The sequence below is a fragment of the Seriola lalandi genome, unplaced genomic scaffold, assembly GCF_002814215.2.
Source record: "Seriola lalandi dorsalis isolate HSWRI2012SDOR001 ecotype SW California unplaced genomic scaffold, Sedor1 jcf7180002054850, whole genome shotgun sequence".
Taxonomy (NCBI): Eukaryota; Metazoa; Chordata; class Actinopteri; order Carangiformes; family Carangidae; genus Seriola; species Seriola lalandi.
The window spans coordinates 2,894,167-2,900,532 of NW_019525403.1; positions in this window are offsets into that span (position 1 = coordinate 2,894,167).

The window sequence follows — 6,366 nt, forward strand, 5'->3', positions numbered from 1 at the left end:
GGGGGGGGGGGGGGGGGGGGGGCAGAGATTACTTCCCTCTCCCGTGGGACAGCCTTGCAGTAAAGAAGCATTCTATGTCACACCTCCAGAGGTCAGTGTGGACCTCCTGTCCTACATGGAGTGGGCGGGGGGCAGCTCGCCCCCCCCCCCCACTCCCTCAGCACCCTGTGCAGGTGTAGTAGTGAGGATGCAGTGACGCAGTTACGAGGAGGAAGTGGTTGGTGAGCAGGGGGCGGGACGCAGAGACAGAAGGTGACTCCTTCTGTAGGACAGCTCTGTTAATGAGTCCACGCACACACCTGTCGCAGGTAACCAGCGTGTCACAGGTTAACTGCTCATTAACCCTTTCACAGCCGCAGAACACAGTTCAAACCTCAGCATGTGATAATCCTTCACTGAAAATAGTCCCTAACAAATGCACCGTTTGATAAGAACTACAGTGAGCAGCTGATCAGGAAGTTACTGATCAGCTCTATTGATTATTGATTAACACATTGTTGGTGCCATCCGCTCTATTAATTATTGATTACCACACAGTGTCCTGGTTTTTTTTAACTGTCTGAAAGAAGAGATACCAACCCTCTGTGGGTTTACTCATCTGGTATTCTTTTATTTCTTTTTTTTTAAATTTCATATCAAGTAATTACTCTCTTTTATTCCTGTTTTGGAAAATTCAATAAATGAATTGTTTTATAAAAGGAAGTCATGTTAAGGCCCATGGGATTTGAACCTGTGGCTTTTCTCTCAGTCACGATGGATTCAGCAGCTTCAATACAACACCGAGTCAGATTATTATAAGATAATGAAACGTCTCTCTGGGCCAGTATTTGATGGTGAAGGCAGAGACAGGAAGTGAGTGGACAGACTTGAAGCAGGGGTGTTGCGATAAAATGGTCAGCTGTGAATTTGTACAGCTCATCTCATACACGAAGTGCTTTAAATAATATTAATATAATAACAGGAAGTAAAGCATCGAAAATGAAAAAGACAGAAACAGAGTTTGTCTCCAGCTCTGAGACACAATGTTTCAGGGGGATCATATAACAGACCACAGTAAACTCGGTTAGATCTTGGTCCTGGAGGTCTGTGGACTCAGCAGCAGGTCTAGCTTCAGTCTTCTCGAGTCTCTGAACCCTGGATCTGGATCAGTTCATCTCAGATTCAGACTGGACAGGAAGTGTCTGTGAGCCGTCATCTCCACGTTTCTCCACAGATGGTCTATGGAGTTTACATCTAAACATGTCCTGGTCCCTCCAGACCAAGAATCCAGACTTGTTCCTCTTTACAGTTACTGGTCCATGTCTCACCGCAGTTACTTGCTGATTCACTGCGGAGGATGATGCTGAAGATGATGATGTTCTGTGCTTCTTAAACTCACTTGTTGAAGAAGGAAAGTTTCTCTTCTCATCTGTGATCTGGATTGAAAGTGTGAACACTTACATTTTATCCTTATTTATTATTATTATTATTATAGTGTGTTTACTCTGTGTTCATATTGAACTCTCTCATTTCCCTCTGCTTGATAAAGTCTTATCTCCCCTGGCGACTGATCCGACCACATGCAGCAGAAGACAGCAGGTGAGGGTTGACAGGTGATGGGTGGGGCCAGAGGCAGACCGCTGTCCTCCTGAAAAACACATTTTGTTGACAGTTTGTGCGAGTTGCCGGTGATCCGTGACATCAAGTGCTGTTGTCGTCACAATAGAAGCTGATGATGATGATGTTATCTATAGGTAGATGAAGAAGTGATATTATGAAGGTGTGTTTTCGGACTGATGATTGACAGCTGTAATAAACAGGACTGAGAGTGAAGCAGCAGGACTCTGACTCCCCTCTTATCAGTCTGTTAATGGTTGTGTGTTTTTATGACTGCAGGTCAGAGTCACTGGGTGTGTTGTGTTTCTGTCACCTTGTGCTTCAAGGACATGATCATGGCGTCAGGTCGACTCCCCACTCAAGTCCTGTTCCACCTGTCAACAGGTGTTAATATGAGACACAAAGAAGGACCGAGACCGGGACCAGGACCGGGACCTGCTTTACCTGTGTGAGGCATAGAGGAGACTGTCAAGGTCAGGACTTCATGACCCAGTCCTGGTCCCACCAGGTCCAGAGCTACAGTGACACCAGGAAAAAGGAAACAGTTTCTTTACAAAATAAAAAAGAATTAAATAAAAGCGACATTTAGTGAAATTTAAATAAAGCAAAATCTGTCTCTGTTTCTGTGTGTGATCATTTTCCCTGTATGTCTCAGTGGAGCGGTGTCTGTGTCCCTGTCGTCATGGCGACGTGGTCAATGTCCACATCTGTACCTGTGCTTCACTCAATGTTTGTGTTGTTGTGAGACAGAAGGCTTTATGTTTCTCTTCCTTCGAATTTGGTACAAAAGATTCACCTGGACTCAGGGATGAACTGTTTAGATTTTGGTGGCGAGAGGTCAAAGGTCAAAGTCCAAGGTCACTGTAAGGTCACATAACTCATGAATTCATACACTAATCATGACACAAATGTCTAACAGGATAACATCATAATGTGTGGACCATATTTCCTGTAACTTTCTCCTAGTGTAGAAGCAACCAGGAAGAGGGAAATCTGAACTGATACAATACAATAATACAATGGAATAACATTAGACTGACAGTGAATATTCAGTTCTATTAACACAATCTTAGTAATATCACCATCACCATAAATCAACATTTTTACCAGTGGGTTGAGCAGATCGTCAGTTTGTCTATTTGCACCCAACATGCAGACATCGGAGAGGCAGATGCCGATGAGGTGAAAGTCTTTATTTTCAACAGGTAGCAGGTGAGTGGCGGTGAGCTGTCTGCTGGTTAGACCGGATGGGGGAGGCTGGAAGAAGGTGTAAGGTTTCTGGTGGCAGGCTGAAAGACAAGATACTATAACTACAGCTGGAAGCGTGGCGCACTGGTGATTGCTTGAGGGCAGACCACACCCCCCACTACCAAAGGTAGAAAAATAACAAAAAACACACTCACGGCAGGCAGGTGTCACAGAGGAGGGGATGCAACATTATGACTCATTGAAGTGGTCCAGGAGGGTGTAAAACCTGGGCGTAAGCCACATTGGCTCCACCTCGGGTGCAAATAGCATTGATGGCTGCAGACACCTGGGTTTAAGTAGCATTGATGCTACAGACACCTGTGTGCAAGTAGCATTGATGCTGGGTGCAATAACATTGGTGCTACTTAGACCTGGATGCAAGTAGCATTGATGCATGCTGGGTGTAAATAGCATTGATGCTACAGACAGCTGGGAGCAAGTAGCATTGATGCTGGGTGCAAATAGCATTGATGCTACTTACACCTAGATGCAAATAGTATCGATGCTACATGCACCTGGGTTTAAGTAGCATTGATGCTACAGACACCTGTGTGCAAGTAGCATTGATTCTGGGTGCAAATAGCACTGGTGCTACTTAGACCTGGGTGCAAGTAGCATTGATGCATGCTGGGTGTAAATAACATTGATGCTACATACACCTGCATGCAAGTAGCACTAATGCTACAGACACCTTGGTGCAAGTTCCATTGATGCTGGGTGCAAATAGCACTGGTGCTACTTATACCTGGGTGCAAGTAGCATTGATGCATGCTGGGTGTAAATAACATTGATGCTACATACACCTGCGTGCAAGTAGCACTGATGGTACAGACACCTGGGTGCAAGTAGCATTGATGCTGGGTGCAAATAGCATTGATGCTACTTACACCTGGGTGCTAATTGCATTGATACTACAGACACCTGGGTGCAAGTAGGAACAGTCAATAAAAAACACATGATAACCTTTAAAACCACATCATAAACATGTCACGCTCAAAGACAGATTTATTCAGAAGCAAAAGGTCTTCATTTTGTTACTGCAATGTTCCTAAAGTAAATCTGGGTCTAATGTGCTTCAAACAAGAGCCGCAGATGGATGAACCAAGAGTTGAGTATAGACAGAGCTCTGACCTGACTACAGCACTTTGAGGACAACAGTCTTGAGATGCTGCTGCAGTCACTGAACCCAGTTGTCGTTAGCTCCAATGCTAACTGCTGAACCCACAGTCCTCTGACGGCATAACAGAAGAGTCTGAGATCTGAGCCTTTATCTGGAAAGGTTTCATAACCTGTGTAGTGACTGTGCAGTTGTAAAATGCTCCCGTTCAAAGAGCCGGAGTCTCATTCTGCAGATCTGGTTATCTATGTGGCTCAAATATTAACCATCGCATGAATTATTGGAAGGAGCCAGTAGTAAACTTTGTCCTGGGGGGGTGGGATGTGGGGGGAAATAAGAGTGAGATGTGGCTTAATCTGTAACCAAAGTTTCACAAGAGCCTGAGGAAGGGGGACCGGTCAGAGCCTGGAGACGGTTCAGAGCAACAACAATGAAAGTTTAATGGGAGGGTGTAGTTACACTGGACTGGACTGACACATGACCACCGGCTACACCTGAAGCTGGTGGTGTCACTGTGAGAGACAAACAGCTTCAGGCGGGTTTGGTTTGTGGTTTATTTGACTGTTTATCACTCGGGTAAACTTCTGGTCTTCCTCATTTATTTAAATGCACAGGTGGACGACAGAGGAGGAGGTGGTGAAATGTAAGCAGCCCTATCTAGTTCCCACCTTCACGCTGTGGTGACATCACATTTCGCCCTCGGGGGATTGGATAACAGAGTCAAACAGAGAAAAACATCCAGTTGATTCAATAGAGATGGAGGAGAGCAGGTTTCTGTTATACATTAGTTGTACTGTTGTACTCACCACTGGTAGTCCAGGCTGATGAGAGCCAATCAGGAGAGACCGCGGGTGTCTATGTCATTGTTTCGGAAGGTCTCGGCTTCTGTCCATCCAGACTAGAACACAACCCCAGAGCTTTGAAAATGAAACACAACCCAAGACTTTTCAAAATAAAACACAACCCCTAGATAGATTTTTCAAAATAAGACACAAGCCCATAGTTTTCAAAATAAAATGGGGCCCCCAGCATTTCCGAAAGTGTCTGTTTTCAGGGCTCAAAAATTCCAAAGTTGTGTGGATGGCAGGAGGAATTTAGGAATAGAGAAGTATTTTAAAATGGAAACGTAGTAGTGTGGATGTAGCCAGTGTGTCAGTGTGTAACCAAGCTCTCTGTGACCTCCCCACTCTAAATGCTGATGGCTCCAAACACTGTGAGTCCAACTGAACATGTAAACCTTTAAAAAACAACTTACACACACGGTTTTTACAACTGTAGGCTTTATCTAATTTTGCTCCGAAACAAGGGACTACTTTCAGCAGCGGATGAATCCACATTAGCACTGTAGAGAGTGTATTTGGGGCGGCAGGATGGTTTATGTGGGTGAGTTAATGCTGATGAGGGAACACGTTAACACACTGAGACTGCAGCAGGTGTAAAGATAGTTTCCTTCTAGATCAGAACTCTTCTCTGTGATTGGATGTTGAATGTCTTTGTCTTTGTCTTCGTATTGTTCACATATGGACTGTGAGGCTGCAGCAGTTTGGGTCCTGGATGAATGGGTTCAGATTCTTTTCACAGCTCTACACATTAACCAGAGAGAGGACATTTAAACTTTCCATAATTATCCTCAGTCAATCATTGACCTGTGGGTCTTTAAGGAGAGGCTGACAGAGGCAGAGTCAGACGAGGCTCAGACCTCTTCCTGTGTTTATGTTAGATCTGTGTCCTGTTAACATCTGGAACAGATGTTACAGATGTGATCTGTAATGAAGGTTAGGGGGGTCCTGGATGCAAATAGCATCTATGGCTATAAACCTGGGTGCAAGTAGCACTGATGCTAGTATGGATTCTGGCCATGTTTCTACACCTGAATCTGATTGGACAATGACAATCCAATCACAGTCCATACAAAAATGTAATATATGACATATATGTCTCTATATAAAGAGTGATGTTGCCATATATGCCATCTATAAGGGGATATATTATTATCATATATATATACAACCTCTGGATATATGAATACATAAGTTTATAACATATATGAAATGTCTATTGTAAAATTTGTATATATGTTAAAAATATCTATGTGATGAATTTTTACATAGAACACATGTAATTATATATGATATATACCATATAAATATTATGTTTTAACATGTGTTAACATTATATATTTTATTTATTTATGCAAGTTTATTAAAACAACAAACATGTTTTAAAAAATCTATGTGTAATAACAGTGTATAGCTCATATGGAGGGAATTTAAAAATTAAAATATATATAAGTCAGCTGTTTAAAGAACCAGTGGGCTCAAAGCTGAGACTGCAGACAGAGAAGATAAGTCACAAACCAGAATAAGCATAAGCAGAAAACAAACCACTGACACTGGATCCAGCCC